Source organism: Lepidochelys kempii, chromosome 12 (genome assembly GCF_965140285.1).
Source record: "Lepidochelys kempii isolate rLepKem1 chromosome 12, rLepKem1.hap1, whole genome shotgun sequence".
In the NCBI taxonomy this organism is placed as follows: Eukaryota; Metazoa; Chordata; order Testudines; family Cheloniidae; genus Lepidochelys; species Lepidochelys kempii.
This window is the reverse complement of record NC_136391.1, coordinates 25,932,881-25,950,483: the sequence shown is the minus strand read 5'-3', so window position 1 is coordinate 25,950,483 and position 17,603 is coordinate 25,932,881. Positions and strand designations below refer to the sequence as shown.

The 17,603-nt window shown below is 42.7% G+C and overlaps 1 protein-coding gene across 1 annotated transcript in view; it reads left to right on the top strand.

Moving 5' to 3' along the window:
- Positions 1-17,603, top strand: part of PDP2 (pyruvate dehydrogenase phosphatase catalytic subunit 2) — a 172,953-nt gene extending 155,350 nt beyond the window's left edge. The window contains exon 3 of the transcript XR_012154512.2: positions 16,024-17,603. The gene's annotated coding sequence lies outside the window, so the exon portion shown is untranslated. The remainder of the gene's footprint in view (positions 1-16,023) is intronic.

Genomic DNA, 17,603 nt, shown 5'->3' with positions numbered 1-17,603 from the left:
TTGACCCTGTAAATGTGCTAGGTGTCGTTTTGTTTCCTTATTTATTCAATCCTTGGCTTTTTTTCTAAAGGCTGCAAACAAGGTGCCAGCCAAGATGGTAGGTTGTCCCTTAATGAGTTTGTCCCTTAATGAGTCTGCTGGGAAATGACTATGACCAGCAAATTTGTTTCCCATAAATACCTACAGTATTCTAGAACAATGATCCATAATCACACAGTTTATGATAAGGATGATGGTGTTGGGACTATCAATACAACTCTAGTACTTTTTGTAAGGGTGAGAATTTTGTAAAGCATGAAACCAGTTTTGTGAGGCTGTATTAAGAGAGTTTGGAGCCCCAGAACCATAGAAGTCTATATTATAACTCAGCAGTTGATATTCGGGACACTGCCATATTAGAAAAAAGAAAAGGAGTACTTGTGGCACCTTAGAGACTAACCAATTTATTTGAGCATGAGCTTTCGTGAGCTACAGCTCACTTCAGCGGATGCATGCCGTGGAAATATTATGAAAGACTGGAGTCTACCGTATTAACCAAGCCCCTGGTTTGAAATGCACTATAAAATTATGGAAAACTGATCAATAACATAATTTTAAAAGCTGAATATTTCGGTAAGAAATGTATTCCACACTTCAATTTAATAATGTTTGTTATAAATCATTATAGAGCTTAAAAAACCCTTCTTTTGTGAAAGCAAAGGCACGTTGGCTGGGTCCTACATCTAAACAGAGCCATTTCCAGTTCTGCTCCCTCATGTGTGCACATCTTTGTTGAAGATCCCAACACGACCCACTAAATACACAAGTCTAACTGCTTCCTTTGTTGTTCCCTATTACAGTGATGTATTTAATGTTTGCATGTGTGTATTTGTGAATGGTATAGGATGCAACAATCTTTTTCACAAGGCTAGTGTTGTGGTGTTTTTTTGAAAATGTCTGTCCCACAGTTTCTCAGATTTCACTTTACTGGTCAGGAGTTTAAACATATTACTGCTGTTTTACAACAGCATTAGGAGTTAGTACTGTAGCACCTAGGAGTCCTGCTCAGGGACAAAGACTGTATTATGCTAGGTGCTGTACAAACACAGAACAAAAGCACAGTCCCTGTCCTAAAGAGCTATGTGTCCTTGTGTAAGATTCTCATAGACCAATATGAAACATAAAGGGACAGAGTCTTCTCAATTTCACCTGGGCAACCTAATGTAACTGTGTGACATTCTCTCTCCAATAACACAGAGCTCCTTTAGTCGTTTACCCTGTAACCACATGCGTACATATAACTAACCAGACATCTGTATTTATATTCTGTATGGCTCATCCGAGCATTATTTAAAATTATTTATTTTCACAGGACCCAAACTGCTACGCACTTTACTGACAGACTAAGGCAGGTTCCTGCCCCCAAAAGATTATAAGCCAAGGCCACACTTCTGCAAACTGTTGGGTGTGGGCAAATCCCTGCAATCATATGGAGTCCTGTGTTATTGGGGTTCCATGCAGGTATAAAGATTGTCCATGTAGATCAGCCTCCAGGATCAAAGCCAGCGTGGACAGCATACCAAGGACAGGAGAAAGGAAGCAAACAGGCGGAAACAGATGAGAGGGAGGAAAGAATCCGCAGAATAGGTTGTGAGGTTGTTGGACCAGTTCAGTACACAGCATGTTTGCACCTAAATTTCTATTCTCTTGTAACATGTTGTGCAGTTGAAGGCACTTGTGTGGGACACACGATCAGGGAAACTACTATAAAGGGACAAACCTCAGGAAACTGATTTTTTGGCTCTTAAATGGAACAGACATCCTGCCACTTTTGTGGAATCGGTGTAATAGCTCAGTTGATGTTGGGATGGCTTTTGGCCTTACTGTCCTGTTGGTTACAATTAGAGGTATTCATAGGCAGTTAAAGGTCAGCAAATGCTCACAGCTAGTGCTCTCTGCCTGCCTTGCGACATGGCAGGCAAAAAATGGCCTTGAACTTGTCGGTTGTAATTATAGACTTCAACAGGTGGTTAAAGGTTGTAAATGCTTCAGTTAAATTGATTAAATTGCAAAGCCAAAGCTAAAATTTTAAATAATGTGCAAGTACACTCGGTTTAAAAAAGAATATTTCTTAATTGGGATAAACTGGGATCAAAACATCTTGACTAAGCTCCTTCTACATACAATTATGTGTGTCCCATTCTCAAAAACAGTTCCTCTTCAGCTGATTGTTAATAAGAGCTGTGTGTTCCTTCCTAAACTTGATCCTACCGTGAAGTGATCACTTAATAAAATATTCAGAGTGGATTTATGAACTTGTTCACTCAACCTTTTTGAGTTCCTGTCTTGTATTTGAGGGTCAAACCATGGAAGCTGGCATGTAAGGTATTTCCCCCCGTTCCCCCAACAATTCCCATGCTGAGGAAGGCATTACTCCCTGAAACAAAGTAAACACACAACATATCTCTGGAAATCAGTGAAGCATTGGCGGGGAGGGCAGAGGTACAGGTGGTTCTGTCAAAACCACCCCATATGTCATGGTTACTGACTGAAAAAAAAATGAAAGGGAGGGGAGGAGGGACTGAAAAAAAATTGGGACTTATTGGAACGCTACTTTGATCCATCTCCTGCTGTGATGAAAATCTTACATATTTTTATGGTGTGATTGCAAGATAGAGCTCTCAAGGGAAAAGAGACAATATGAGTAGGCCTTCGCAACAATCATTGAACATAAACATCCTGAGAACAATGCTACAGGAAAATTAACTAAATCTAAACATTCACAGTAACAGCATTCAAACAAAAGAAAACGTTACAAGGACTGTGTGAGAAATATAGTGTGTGTTTGTGTACATATATGTACAATGAATAGATCCAAAAATATGATAAGAAGGAGCAAACTCACAGTAAAGCATTGAATCTACTATAAAATACCTATAAAAGATTAAAAAAATATTTTTTCTAAAATTCTAAAACTATCCTGTTGTGACCTCGTGGAGGAAGTCCCCCTCCGGACACATAGGATCCAGTCCATTCTTTAGAAACAGTTGTGTGGCTCTTTGACAAACTTGGGAGGATTGGTGGAGTCTTCTCTGACTGTAGTTTGAGGAATACAGTAATACACCAGGCATGTGGGTACTGCTGATGCATGATACCTCCAGGCTCTGCGGGACTTGATGCTAGGTTATGTGAGTAGTTTTTTTTACAGAAAGTGAGATGGCCTTGGATTAAGTCACTGAGGATGGGTGGGTGAAATTCTGTGGCCTGCGTTGTGCAGGAGGTCAGACTAGATGATCATAATGGTCCCTTCTGACCTTAGTATCTATGATTCACTTATTCCTGGTGGGATGACTAGAAGTTTCACAGAGGGAGCACAGTGGCTAGGCAGTTAGGTCTGTTTCTCATCTGCCTCTGGATCTGTGCCTGGAACCCGAGAAAGAGATTCATGACTGAGCTCATACAGCTACTTGATGCCCTTTGATCTGCATAGGACCGACTATTCAGTGAAGTTGGAAAGAATTAACAGATAAGGCAGGATGATTACTGGAGATGGATCACAACATACTTCTTTGCATAACATGTAATTCTATTTATTATTATTTATATATTAGAGTAGCATCTAGTGACCTGTTGTGCTAGGCACTGTATAAACAGAGACAGTTCCTGCTCCACCGTGATTGCAATCTAATAGAGAAGATGCACAAAGAATGGAAGAAAGGGAGCATTCTAATACCCAATGACTTGCCCAAGGTCACACAGGGAGTCTGTGGCAGAGCCAGGAATTGAATTCAAATTTACTGTGTCCCGGGCCAGTGATTTAATCACAAGGCCATCCTTGTAAATTGAGTTAAAATTTGAGGTAAGCAAAAGCCATTGAACCCAGTGAAGATACAGCTGCACTCCAAAGTGCCCCGAAACCCAAGGCTAGATCATCTACTTTATCACTTGTGGCATTTCCAAACTTGTTAACAGGATTATCTTATTTTACATCATTCCCAGAAGTACCAGCAGCAAAAGCAACTGTACTGTAGGATGAATAAGGCTGTTCTGATAGAAGAACAGTCTCAAACATTCACCCACATCTGGAGCTGCATTCAACTGGAGGGAGGGGAGTTGTTTAGGCTGGCTTTACCTAGGAATAATTGGATGGAAATTAAATAAAGGAAACTTCCTAGTTAAGAGCTAATGAAATCAGAATATTTTTCTTCTGTTGCACCTTCATAGTACCCTTTTTTAGGATCTCAGTTCACATTACAGACAATGTATAAAGCCTCAGAATATCCCTATCTGGTAACTTATTGTTATCCCCATTTTACAGAGGGGAAAGCTAGGGCACAGAGCAATTAAATGACTTGACTGAGGATACACAGGAGGTCAGTGGCAGAGCCAGGATATATTTTATTTAGTTGTCATATTTAGATACCTAAATAAAAGTGGCCTGATTTTCTTCTGTGTTGAGTACCTGTATTGCAAACCGTCTCACTGAAATCAGTGGGAGTTGCATGTGCTCAGTACCCGTGAAAATGGGGTCATTTTTATTTAGGCATCTAACTGTAGGCACCCAAGTTTGCAAATGTTGACCTTAGCTCTTTGGCGGATTCCCTGCCCCCACAACCACCTCCCTATGCTTTTAACAGGTATTTCAGTTGTATTTAATCACTAATTAAAAGGCAATTTGGATTATTGTTTTTTTAAAAACCTTATTTCTGCTTCTACTGGACCAATAGCCTGTCTGAATAAGTGCTTTAATCACGTACCGTAGACTTGGTGTCTTTAGCAAATACAATACACAGTATCTCTCACTCTTAACTGGAAGCAGGAAATTACATAACTATTGGTTTTGCATAAAGCCAGACTCTGAGTCTATTCATGTTTATGGCAAACCCCATTCAAGTCCTGCATAGCAGATCTCTGGAGCTTAGAGAGTGAAGGCTATCACTTATGGTGAATTCTGAGCACAAGGTTCTTTATTAAAGGATCATAAATTTGTCTGTATTTCTTTCCCCCCTATTTTTTTAAATCCTAGTTTATATTTTTTTTTATTTCAGTTGCTTTCCTGCTGAAGGTTTTTTCCTCCATACTTCGTTTTTCTACCTTGCCTGGTTTCTTTCTCCTTATTACCTCCAGTCCCTTTTCTTCTCTGCCTTCTTTTGTTCCCTTTTCAATCTTTTTCTAACTCTTGAAAAGTGCCAGTGTTCAGTTCCGGTGTGTGTCATATTGGCCGGACCACTCTCCATCATACGGAAATTGTAAAACACACAGTCTGATTTTTTTTCTATTATTTGTTGCTGGGAATAATGCTTGTTCCTTGGGTTGCTTTGTACCATATGAAGTGTAGGATGCATTTCCCATTCTAAATAACAGCTACATTTACTCTCTTTGCAAGCTAAATGCTAATAACTGGAGATGGGGGCAGAAGAAGAATCTTATTCCTTGATCCCTTTGAATTTTGTGTCGGGGAGCAGCAGGTTCAGATTTGATTAATTGTACATGAGTCTGTTTCAATGGTATTGGTTCCAAGCGAAATGACTCATTAAGAGAAGTATACTACAGTAGAACCTCAGAGTTATGAACACCAGAGTTACAAACTGACCGGTCCACCACAAACCTCATTTGGAACTGGAAGTACGCAATCAGGAAGGCAGCAGCGGAGACCAAAAAAAAAAAAAAAAGGCAAATACAGTACAGTACTGTGTTAAATGTAAAGTACTAACCTGCATTTTTCTTCTGCATAATAAAGTTTCAGAGGTGTGTTAAGTCAATGTTCAGTTGTAAACTTTTGAAAGAACAGCCATAAGGTTTTTGTTCAGAGTTATGAACATCTTCCATTCCCAAGGTGTTCGTAACTCTGAGGTTCTACTTTATGTAAATTTTGTAATATAATATTTATAGCATTTTTCTGCTGTAATTTGTGTGCAGTATTGTTGTATCCACGTTAGGTCCTAGGATTTGAGAAGGTGAGTGAGATTGGTCCAATAGAGGATATTACCTCACCCACCTTGTCTCTTTCTCTTATAGTTGTAATTCCAGTCTTTGCATTGCTGTTTGTTTTTATGTTTGTGTTGTTTCATCATCTTCATTTAAATCAGTTCCGGCTCATAGGCTGGAGCAGTGCATAATTTGTAATGAAAGAGTTGCTGGGGCTCAAACAATTAGTTGCATGGGCTCAAGCAATTTTTTCCTTTCACAACTGATGTGGCAAGCCCAGAGGAGCTGGAGCTATGAACTGCCAAGCCTGAGAGTCAGGGCTCAGTGCTGGCACAAATTAAGCACTGGGCTGGAGTAGCAGCACCGGGGCAGGGAAGGTAGAGTTGTCCATCAGCCTGGCTCCATGCTGGGAGAGGTGGATATCAGCTCTTCAGTCTCTCTCCCCTAGTTCCCTTTAACTCATCTGCATAGAGCCTAATTAATCAGGCTTTATGTGGGTGAAGGTAATTGTGCCCAGACTGCAGAAATATCCATGGAGATCTGATCTTGCCAAGGTGTATGACACATTGCTCTGGCTGGAGAGTGAGGCTGGCCATTTCCCAAATTCCTGGACTAAAAAAAGATATAGAAGCAATATTTTTATTCTTTTTTAACTACAAAACTAGCACACTGGGGCCAAAGAGAGGGGAAACGGGAGGTAGCAATGGGAAATGGCATCTTAGTATTTTACACAAGCAAGAGACACAGAAGTCCAGGGAGTAAAATAATAGACTGTTTCAATCACCTAAAGTGTTCTAATATCCCTTTATGTGCAGAATCTGCATTAAATCATGGGGCTGCCTAGGTGTAAATGAGGGCAGAATTAGGGTCTGTGGGATGTATTTAAAGGAACATTAGATATTCCGGTCTGTAGTGTACCATATATTGCATTATCTCATAAACCATTCTGTATTTTATATCCTATCCATGAAGGTACAGATTCAGGATAGAGTGTGCATCGTTCACTCTGCACTTCCTTTGTTCTGATCACTTCATTTCTCAGCATTAACTTGGCCTCCATGCTAAATCTGTGCATGGAATATTCCCAAGGGATGGTGTTACACCTGTCTGTCTAACTGAGGAGCCAAATGAACGAGCTCTGTAGCCACATCTACTATTGCATTTAGTCATATCCAGTCTTCTTTGATTGAAGACTGGTGACTATGAATTGGGGCCTCGAGGATGAGGTGGAAACTGTGGTGGAAACAGGGGAGCCCTCATGGCTTTGAAAGGTTACAGAACTTACTAGAGAGAAAAAATGCCCAAAGGGACTTCATCAGATTTAATCCTTGTATCTATGGAATTAATAGCGGTGTCACGAACCCAGGAGTTGGCTACTGGCACAGATCCTGTGATGCCTTTTACACCCAAACTAGAAACTCTAATGCCTCAGTTGTTAGGGACCTTAAAGGAATTTGGTCCTTTTCAGGATTTTAGATCAGTATTTCAATATATGTAGCTATGCTTTCTTTCCCTCCCCTTCCCGCCCCCCGCCCCCCCCACCCCCCCGATTCCCGCATGAGACAGTGAAATTGTCGGTAACTATTTCTCTGAAGTGCCATTAAAAGGCTTCAAAAATAGCTTGGGATGGGGATTACCCAAATGTTGTCCATCTTCCCGTTGCTTTTTACTTCCTATTGCTTTGAGAGATTTCCAGAGATTTTATCACTGGACTAACCTCCAACTAGACTGGATGAATCACTGCTCTGAAAAAAGACAGTCTGGAGAATGGTATATCTAGTTTCACTTCTGCCCACAAGAAATTTCCCAGTTTCTTTTGTGTAAAATGGAACAGATGCTTGGGGCTGTGTACTTGAAGGGGCTAAACTGACCCTCTGGGACACAGTAGTAAGGAGTGGTCTGATGCAGTCTAATTTCAGACTTACATTTATTTTTAGTGTTTGGTCTTCAGGTCTATTTCTTACTGGTACAGTAATATCCGGATAACGTGCCCTGACTTAGTACTAAAGTCACAATTTGGGCATGCCCTTGAGTCTTTCGGTCACTGTGGAGCTGAATCATGAGCATGTACCGTATATGATCATCTGTTCGCTCCTATTGCATTACAAGTCTGGAATAAAATCAGGACGTGACCTAAGCTTTTTCCTTAGTTATTTTCTCGTAAACCAGGGATGGGCAAACTTTTTGGCTTGAGGACATCTGGGTATGGAAATTGTATGGTTGGCCATGAATGCTCACAAAATTAACAATTCAGAGATATTCAAATAAACTTTATTAAATAAAGATATATTTTAGTGGAAATAAAATTAAACCGTACTTCCTATTATAAATGTACCATCATACGGTATTACAATAATTAAACCAAACTAACCTCCTTTCCACGCCCTCTTTGATTAACGTGTACAATGCAGCTGGCACTCCCTGGCCAACTACTCTTTGTTTTATCCTCAACAATGGAAAATGAACACTACTAAAACAGCAGAGTCACCGAAGCCAACAAGTAGCAGGCACGTGGGCTTGCACGTACTAGGGTCTGATGGCGCGTTTGGGTTTTACAACTGCAGTAACACGCATGCCGTCACACAGGTCCCACCTGAACAGTACGAGCGTCGGGCAGGTAGAGCGGGGCAAGCCCCCAACCCCGCTCCCGGGGGGGGGGGGCGGATGTGGCCCACGGGCCGTAGTTTGCCCATCCCGTCTTAATCCCTTTCAGTGTCAGAGCCTGTCAAGGCCAGTGTGTGCAACATACACCATCCATAATTTGACTAAGCATGGGATAATAAATATCCTATTACTATTATTTAGGGCTATTTGCTCTTGAGTGCTGAGTGAAGAAGACTATCTCAGTCCATAACAAAAAGCCACTTGCAAGAAGCATAATATCTGCCTACTAGTCTGATGTCATGACAAGTTGAAACTCTTAAATGGTGCAAGACACAACGTCTGTGTCTTCCAATCAGCTAAAAACATGGTGTCTGTGAAAGTCACCTGTATAGATGCTTCTTCCATATGATACCCCAGAAAAAGTGAAAAAGCTAAGGCTTGGTCTACACCTGAAGCTTAGGTTGATTTAGCTTTGTTGCTCAAGGGTTTGAAAAATTCCCAGCCCTGAGAGACATTGTTAAGTTGACCTAAGGCCCAGGATAGACACCGCTAGGTGACAGAAGAATTCTTCTGTCAAGCTAACTACCACCTCTCGAGGGGAATGGATTTATTACAGGGACAGAAAAACTTCTTCCATCATTATAGCCAGTGTTTATGCTACATAGGGGATAACAAAAGGAGAGATGGCTGTGGGATTCAGGGACTGACAATCTGGGCTATATTTAAATAATGAATGATCTCAGATAAGGCTAACGTATGATGGATACTTTTATGAATATGGTTCTCAAAAGTCTATTGAGAACTAATATAATCCTGGGCAGCAGGATCATTTTCACCGGAGTCTTTGCACTGGGAATCTTTCTGCATATGCGCAATTGTGGTGATGTTGTCTGTCGTCAAACCTGCGGTAGATTTCACATGACTGATGCTGGGTTTTTTTTACATTATGCCTTTCTTGAGGATTATGCTTCATACACTTGCTGCTCTTTATGACAAATGGGACTTCATGTAGATTTTGTAGCATGCTACAATGCAACTTGCTGTGACCATGTACCTCGTCTTTTTCACTGTGATCCAATAAATGATGCCGTTTTCCCTGCAGGTCATAATATTGTCCTAAACAATGAGATCTAGGGAGCTGATGTTAACAAATCCATTTTGTCAATTACCACATATTTTTGTTTTTAAATTAGAATCTTCCCCCTCAGTACCAGGCCTCATGTCATGATATCCCTTCTACAGGTGATGGTCTCATTTTGAAACTTCACCTCTACCATGGCTAGAGTGACCAGATACCAGATGTGAAAAATTGGGACGGGGGTTGGGGGTAATAGGTGCCTATATAAGAAAAAGCCCCAAATATTGGGACTGTCCCTATAAAATCGGGACATCTGGTCACCCTAACCATGGCAAACTGCAGGGGGAAAGCTTTCATTTTAATAAAAGCTTCTGACTTTCTTTTGAAGACACCTTTGATTTAAAGATGAAGAGTGGGTCTCTTAGATTTAGGTGGTGATCCTGTGAAGCATGTAAGCATATGCACAATCTCATTGACTTCAGTGGAACTTTACTCATGTGCTTAAAGTTGAGTATGTGTTTAATTGCTGAATCAGGCCCTTAATAAGAGAATTGACTTCTTGAATCAGAAATATGGTATGTTATTTTATATGCTGACATGTGCAATGAGTTCATTTTACTCCGCTCCACTGTGTGCTGAATTAAAAGTTGCCTATTAGATGGAAAAGAGGTTTTTGGAAAATCATCTTCCGGTGAAAATCCATAACTATGTATTGGACCGAACACAGGTATCTCAGAGGAAATGATGGGAAAGCTATGGGAATATGTATCAGAAGGTTAATTCTCAGAGGAGACTAGACAGAAATGTAATTTAAAATGTTGGTTTCAATGTAAAGTGAAATTTGAATTGTACTGCCCTCTTCTGTGTGCTGGTTAAGGTTAAGGGCAGGGTATTCTCCTGTCAGCAAGTTTCAGCCCTTCCTTCCAAATGCACATTTCTAGTTTAACCACCTGTAACAATGGGCAGTGAGTTCTATGGGCCTGTGGTGCCTGGGCACCAGGAATATTCCTGTCTCAGGGGCCCGGCTCCAGCAAAGTTTCCCACCTTCCCCTCACACACACACACTCCCCCTGCGCTTTCCCCGGCCTCACCTGCCGCCCCAAGGTGATTTAAAACAGCCCAGGGGCTCCCGCCGCCACCCAGCAGCGCAGCAGGGCTGAGCGGTTTCCTGTGCACTTGTTCCACGTGGCTGCGGGCAGGTCCTTGCAGCCCCTTCCCCCCCCAACTCCCTCTTGCACTCCCACCCCTCCCCTGCACCTACTTTTGCCCCCAAACTCCCTCCCAGAGCCTACACACCCACCCCCTCCTGCATCCCCGCCCCCTGCCCAGAGCCTGCATCCAGCACCCAAACTCGTTCCCAGAGCCTGCACTCCAGAACACCTCCCCCACCCAAACTCCTTCCCAGAGCCCGACCTCTCACCCCTTCTGCACCCAAATTCCCTTCCAGAGCCTGCACCCCACACCCCTCCTGCACCCCAATCCCCTGCCCCAGCCCAGAGCCTGCACCCCGCACCGCTCCTGCACCCCAATCCCCTACCCCAGCCCAGAGCCTGCACCCAAACTCCATCCCAGAGCCTGCACCCCAGACCCCATCCCCCCCCACAACTCCCTCTCGGAGCCTGCATCCGCACCCCCTCGTGTACCCCAATCACTGAACCCCAGACACCCTCCCCCACCCAAACTCCCTCCCAGAGCCTTAGGCAGGTGTGGGGGGGGATTTTGCAGGGGGGTCTGGGTGTTCTGGGCACCACCAAAATTTCTACAAACCTGCCGCCCCTGCCTGTAACAAAATATAACTCGTCAGTGCATGGAGTTTTGGTGTCCTTTGCTGTAGACCCCCCCGGCCGATCACTATGAACACTTAATTAGCCTCAAGTCTCATGCAGCAAAATATGACATTTTTTTGGTTTTGGAAAAGCTCCAGTTTCCTTTTTGTTCCAAGAAAGACTGTAGCCAGTGTGAGAAAGCCCAGTCATGGAGAACTCCACTCTTTACTTTAAGGTGAATTGGAAAGGATGTTCATCTTTTTAGACCTGATCTTAGGACTCTGGTTTTCCCTTGTTAGCGATGTCATCAAGGGATGTAAAATGATATCCCTTGGCTGTTAGTCATGTCATCAGCTGTTTCAGGAGACACCCAGAATTTGCTCTGTTGGAGTGACTTTGCTGACTAGGTTAAGCTCCACAGCTGTATAATAATAGAGAAGTCATAGGCCCCCATACCTCTTTAAAAAAATGTATTCTTTCCTGTTCAGTCTCTGCTGTCTTAAATGGAGATATTTTAGTGGAGATCAATAAGCTCATTATTGTGAACATAATAAGGTCATATGAGCTCTGTTCTCTGCGTGTCTGTGATTTTGCTTTGTGTTTAATTTGTCTCTATTTTTGTCATTGAGAAAGTACTTAATAATAATATAATATGTGATTCAGTAACTATAACTTTGAGCCCAATCCTCACAAAACTGAACCAATTAAATCTGGATTAACCAGCCTGACTTTTGTGGACATAGTATAAATTTCAAATGATCAAGGTTTAACACATATTGCAAAAGAGGTAAAGAGCCCAAACGAAGGCTGGAATAATAGAATGGTTTGAAATGTTTACTCTGGTTTGTGATTTGTAGGCAGTCATGTGATAATTATTAGAGTGATGCATGTATATCTTAGCACATGGAAAAAATTTTCAAAAATAATTATAAATGGACCCAAATCAAACACAGATCCAACTTCATGGCCAGCTCTTCTTTCTAGAATGAGCTAAACCAAAACCCCTCAAATTTTGTGACTTGGACCCATCTCCAGAAGTAATCCACTTCTCAACCAGCTACTGCAAAGCTACTATGAAATTATTCTATTTTGCTGTCAACCTTACTAGCCCTGGAAGTAATCACTTGTTTTCAGGTCCAGAGAATGGCAGTGTAATGGAGTCCTTTCAATTGTATTTTCATTACACTGGGTTGTGGTGGTGGTTCAGGCGGGAGGGTGGCTCATGGGCAGGGTGAGGGTCGCGTGGGGCAGGCGAGCGGCAGGACGGTGGCCGCGCGGGGAGCGCAGGGCTACGCGCTGTGAGTAGCCCCGAGTGCCCCGTTGTGGAGCCTAGGGCGTGTGTGTCACCGCGCAGCGCCGGCCGCCGGCCCCGCTCTCCCGGGCTGCTGCGGGTAGCCCCACGCTCCCTGCGGCGACAGTCACTGGCCGGCAGCGTCGTCCCAGCCCTCCCGCCCGAGCCTGGCGCGAGCCGGGTGTAACCGCCCGGGCTGCGGGGTGATAAACGGCCGGCCCCGCGCCCGGCTCTTCCCCCGGGCCGGGCCCGAGCTGCGCCCTCGGCCGGTGGGGCGGTGCGTGCCTGGGTGACAGGCGGGCCCCAGAGCGGCCGTGTCAGCGCAAGGCTGGTGCGGGGCTGGGTGAGCGGGGTGCCGCAGAGCTGCGGAGAGCACGCCCCGCCCCGCCCCCGCTCGGCAGGCTTAGACGCCCGTGACTCGGGGGCTGCTCGCTCGGTTGCAGAGGTCAGGGCTGGCTCGAGAGGTTTCGGGCTGGAGCACTGGGGCTGGGGGGGAGATAGCTCAGTGGTTTGCTAAACCCAGGGTTGTGAGTTCAGTCCTTGAGGGGGCCATTTAGGGGATCTGGGGCAAAAATTGGGGATTGGTCCTGCTTTGAGCAGGGGGTTGGACTAGATGACCTCCTGAGGTCCCTTGCAACCCTGAGATTCTATGATTCTATGTTATACTTGTGATGGATTGGACCCCACTTCTGGGTTGCCACCTGATGTGGTGGGGTCTCACTGAGCCCGCCCTTATATTTGAAATACTCTCTCGCTGGAAAGGGACTTTCCAATAAAAGATGCCTTTAAAATGAACAGTACAATAGAAATTCTAGGGTCTTAGTTGTGGTTTTAAGAATTTCTTAATTTTGTTAATTGTCAAAGGTATCTGGGTTTAAATAAAGGCAGACAGGTCATCCCCTTCTTCTGCAGTAAAGGTGTAACTCCTAATTTGCTATCTCCATTGTTGTCATGGAGTTGCTCCTCATTTACATTGCTGTAAGTGAGACCCAGAGGGTCTATTACCTCCTTGATACCTAGTCTCAGTGGTAGTTAACATGAATGGGATTTACGTGTGAAATCCAGAGAACAAAAGGCCATGCAACCACTTCCTTGATACTAGGCTCTAACATCAAAAACGTCAAGTCTGTGACTTCACTGCCAGCTCATGCAGCAGTGGCTGGATTATAAGGGGGAAAATGGTATTATTTAGCAGCTAATAACATAAAATATGAGTACAGTACATTGCTCCTAGTGTAAATGTTCTGTCTTATTCACACGTTTCAGAGTAACAGCCGTGTTAGTCTGTATTCGCAAAAAGAAAAGGAGTACTTGTGGCACCTTAGAGACTAACCAGTTTATTTGAGCATAAGCTTTCGTGAGCTACAGCTCAGTTCATCGGATGCATACTGTGGAAAATACAGAAGATGTTTTTATACACACAAATCATGAAAAAAAATGGGAGTTTATCACTACAAAAGGTTTTCTCTCCCCCCAGCAGTCTTATTTGTCTTATTCACATTTGCCCCGGTTCATGGTCTTTCTTTAATAATAATCACCAAGCAAAAGATTGGATATTGATCATTACACCTCTGCTCATATTCCGGCAGAAACAACACACACACAAAAATCATTCAGATGACTTTACAGCCTTCTAAGGTAACAGCAGCAAGTAACTAGGCAACGACAAAGAATATAGTAGTTTGTCGAAAGGATCTCACTCCGATGCAGTGCATTTTCCCTTATAAGAAGAAAAGTGTTCATTGAAAAACTAAAGCAATGACTCTGCCATATGTCACTGCAAAGTCATATGGAGATATGTGAAACTACATTTTTTTGATTAACTGATAAAGAAAATACCATACCAGTATATTGCACTTTACAGATGTATAAAGAGCAGACAAATAATTTGCTTCACAGAGGCTAAAAACCATACTACTTTGTAGATTTCATTAACCGTAATCCTAATTAAAATTGAACGTTTCAGTTATTACCAGGTCAGCTGGGATAAATCCCATCCCAGTGCAGTTGGGACAGCCTCAGAATTGAAAAAAGATTTCTTATTTCAGACTGAGAAGATACTATGATATGAACAGCTCCTGTGCAAACCAGTACATTACGATATCTCTTGGTGCAACTGCTGTGATTCTGGATCCTATGAGTTTAAGACTTTTGGAAGATTCAGTTCAGTGAAAACAGAAGAACCACCAAGCAGAAAACCTGGAGTAACAGATACAGTGTGGGCACTGGATACTACAATAGTTCAGTCAGAAAGGATAGAAAGCTCTTCATTCTACAGCTCAATCTGGCTCTTACTATAAGCAGGAGACAGCAAGAGTTCTGAGACGGGGATAAAGATTGTCTCCTCCCAGCTCTCAGATGTATTTACATTCAAAGTAAAATCTCAGAAAATGCTGACCTGTGTGAAACTGCAGCACCATCTGCTGGTATAAGGCTAACATCACCTAAGGAGCGCTACTTTTATGAGGGTGTTATCTTGAAGTTCCAAGAGGATATTCAGTTTCTGCTGTGGTGAACATTCATGTAGAGATGGCTCCAACCAAAACCTTGTATCGAAACACCTCTGAACCTGGGGGAGGGGAGTTCAAACTTTGGATCCAGATCCCAATGTTGTACTGAGCTCCTGGAGTTCACGCTAGTAATGCTGTAATATTACTAGAGGGATCCTTGAGCAGGAGGCCTGACCATACTAGCCTCAGATCAGTCACATGAGCAGTCAGCCCCTTTCCAATTCCTCCATAGACTTTCCATACCATATCTGTTTGTGGGAGTGCATGCAGCACTTGTTGTTTCAGTTTCTGTGGTGAATACTTTTTACCACCTACAGCCCATATGGGTAACCAGAATGCAGCAAGGGTTTCCCCTAGGCAGCTTTCATCCATGCAGTTTCTCTCTTTGGCATAAAGAAAAGGAGTACTTGTGGCACCTTAGAGACTAACCAATTTATTAGAGCATAAGCTTTCGTGAGCTACAGCTCACTTCCTCAGATGCATATCGTGGAAACTGCAGCAGGCTTTATATATACACAGAGAATATGAAACAATACCTACTCCCACCCCACTGTCCTGCTGGTAATAGCTTATCTAAAGTGATCATCAGGTGGGACCTGATGATCACTTTAGATAAGCTATTACCAGCAGGACAGTGGGGTGGGAGTAGGTATTGTTTCATATTCTCTGTGTATATATAAAGCCTGCTGCAGTTTCCACGATATGCATCTGAGGAAGTGAGCTGTAGCTCACGAAAGCTTATGCTCTAATAAATTGGTTAGTCTCTAAGGTGCCACAAGTACTCCTTTTCTTTTTGCGAATACAGACTAACACGGCTGTTACTCTGAAACCTCTCTTTGGCATGTTTGTTTTATTTGTTTATTCTAGATCCTTTTCAATGGGAGCCTTTCCAGTAATCCCAAAGGGTGATGGATTAAGGTGCTATTCATGCCACATTGTTCTGTTTACTTGACTCTCTCTCCTTTCTGGATCAACGGCCTAGGAGAAGAGTGGCCAATTATACGTACAAGAACAAGAGGGCAATCCAACATCCATTGCGGTCAGTGGAAGAGTCCTGTTAACTTCATGGGGAGTTGGATTGGTCCCCAAGAGTTTTTACACATAATAGAATGAGTGCTAACATTTGGGGAGAAAGTGATATATAATATATGCTTCACCTTTCAGCTGCTCTTCCACCCTCAACATAAAAATGGCAGAGGGTGCCATGCATACCCATCCTGTATTTCCATTGTGATAAAAATATTGCACTTATTTTTATGAATTAGTGGAATCTGTTGTTATTGCAATTTCAAGTTCAAGTTAATGGTGCTGGAAATAGCATTATCTGGAGTATATTATCTTAGCTATAGGATTAATTTTGTTCAGCTATGAAGTAAAAAATATCAGTAATTTACTACATAATCTAATAATCATACAGTACAGTATCTGATAGACCTAAATGCTTATCCAAGAAAATTTAGATAATTCTACCTAGTGTATGAATCAACTGCATCTGCATCTGAAGTGAGGCTGTCAAAGGTGATAAGGTTAAAATTTGATTTGATTTGTTTTTTGTACATTTGTTTGTCAAGTTGATATAACTGTTGGATCATATTAAAGAAGTTCTATATTAAAATCACAAATGAGTTTGATTCCCCATAGTTTAAATTCCAGGGTATTACTAATTAAGAGGTCTCTTGGTTTTTGGTACTGTTTCTCTCCCTCTGTGTGTGAAACTTGCAAGCTGCTAATTGCGTTAGTACATTCTAAGACAGAGTCTGAATTCACAGAGAGAGAGAGAGACTCAAAGCAATACTCTAACAACAGAAACAGCACCCAGAGACTCCCCGCCCTTTTGTTGTATTAACAGTTGTGATTAAAATAGAGATACAGGATGTATATGGATGGATGCTTGGTGTGGATAATAACTGAATGATCAGGGAGGTGCCAGCCTAAGAATCCAGTGTCCATCGGCTGAAGGTGTCAAGTGGAAATAACCAGAGGACCCCCCGGAGGGCAGATTGGAATCCACCCAACAGCCTCAAGAATGGGAGAACCAAAGAACAAGATAACATCTGGCAGCACAGAGCCGTCAGGAATGTGCTATCTGCTGACTGATTCAGCAACAGCATGATGAAGCAATTCCCATAGACTGGCATAGGAAGAAATTCCTATAAAAATGGACTCTACAAAGTGAGAACTTTGGGGTCTGATTCTGCAAACCAACTTCCAGGAGCGTCAGATGAGCATCTGACAAGGCCCTGCTCCCTCCTCATGTCCAGGCTACCTGGCCAGTGGCTTGGCATGAGCAACTCTAAGGCTGGTAACTATGATAACAACCTCGCAGAACCTGTGTGTGTGTGTATGAATGAATGTGTGAATAAATATGAGATTGAATGGAATGTTATAACTATAACTAACTGCTTACTATGATTCTTTCTGTATTCACAATAAATGTGGTATTTTGC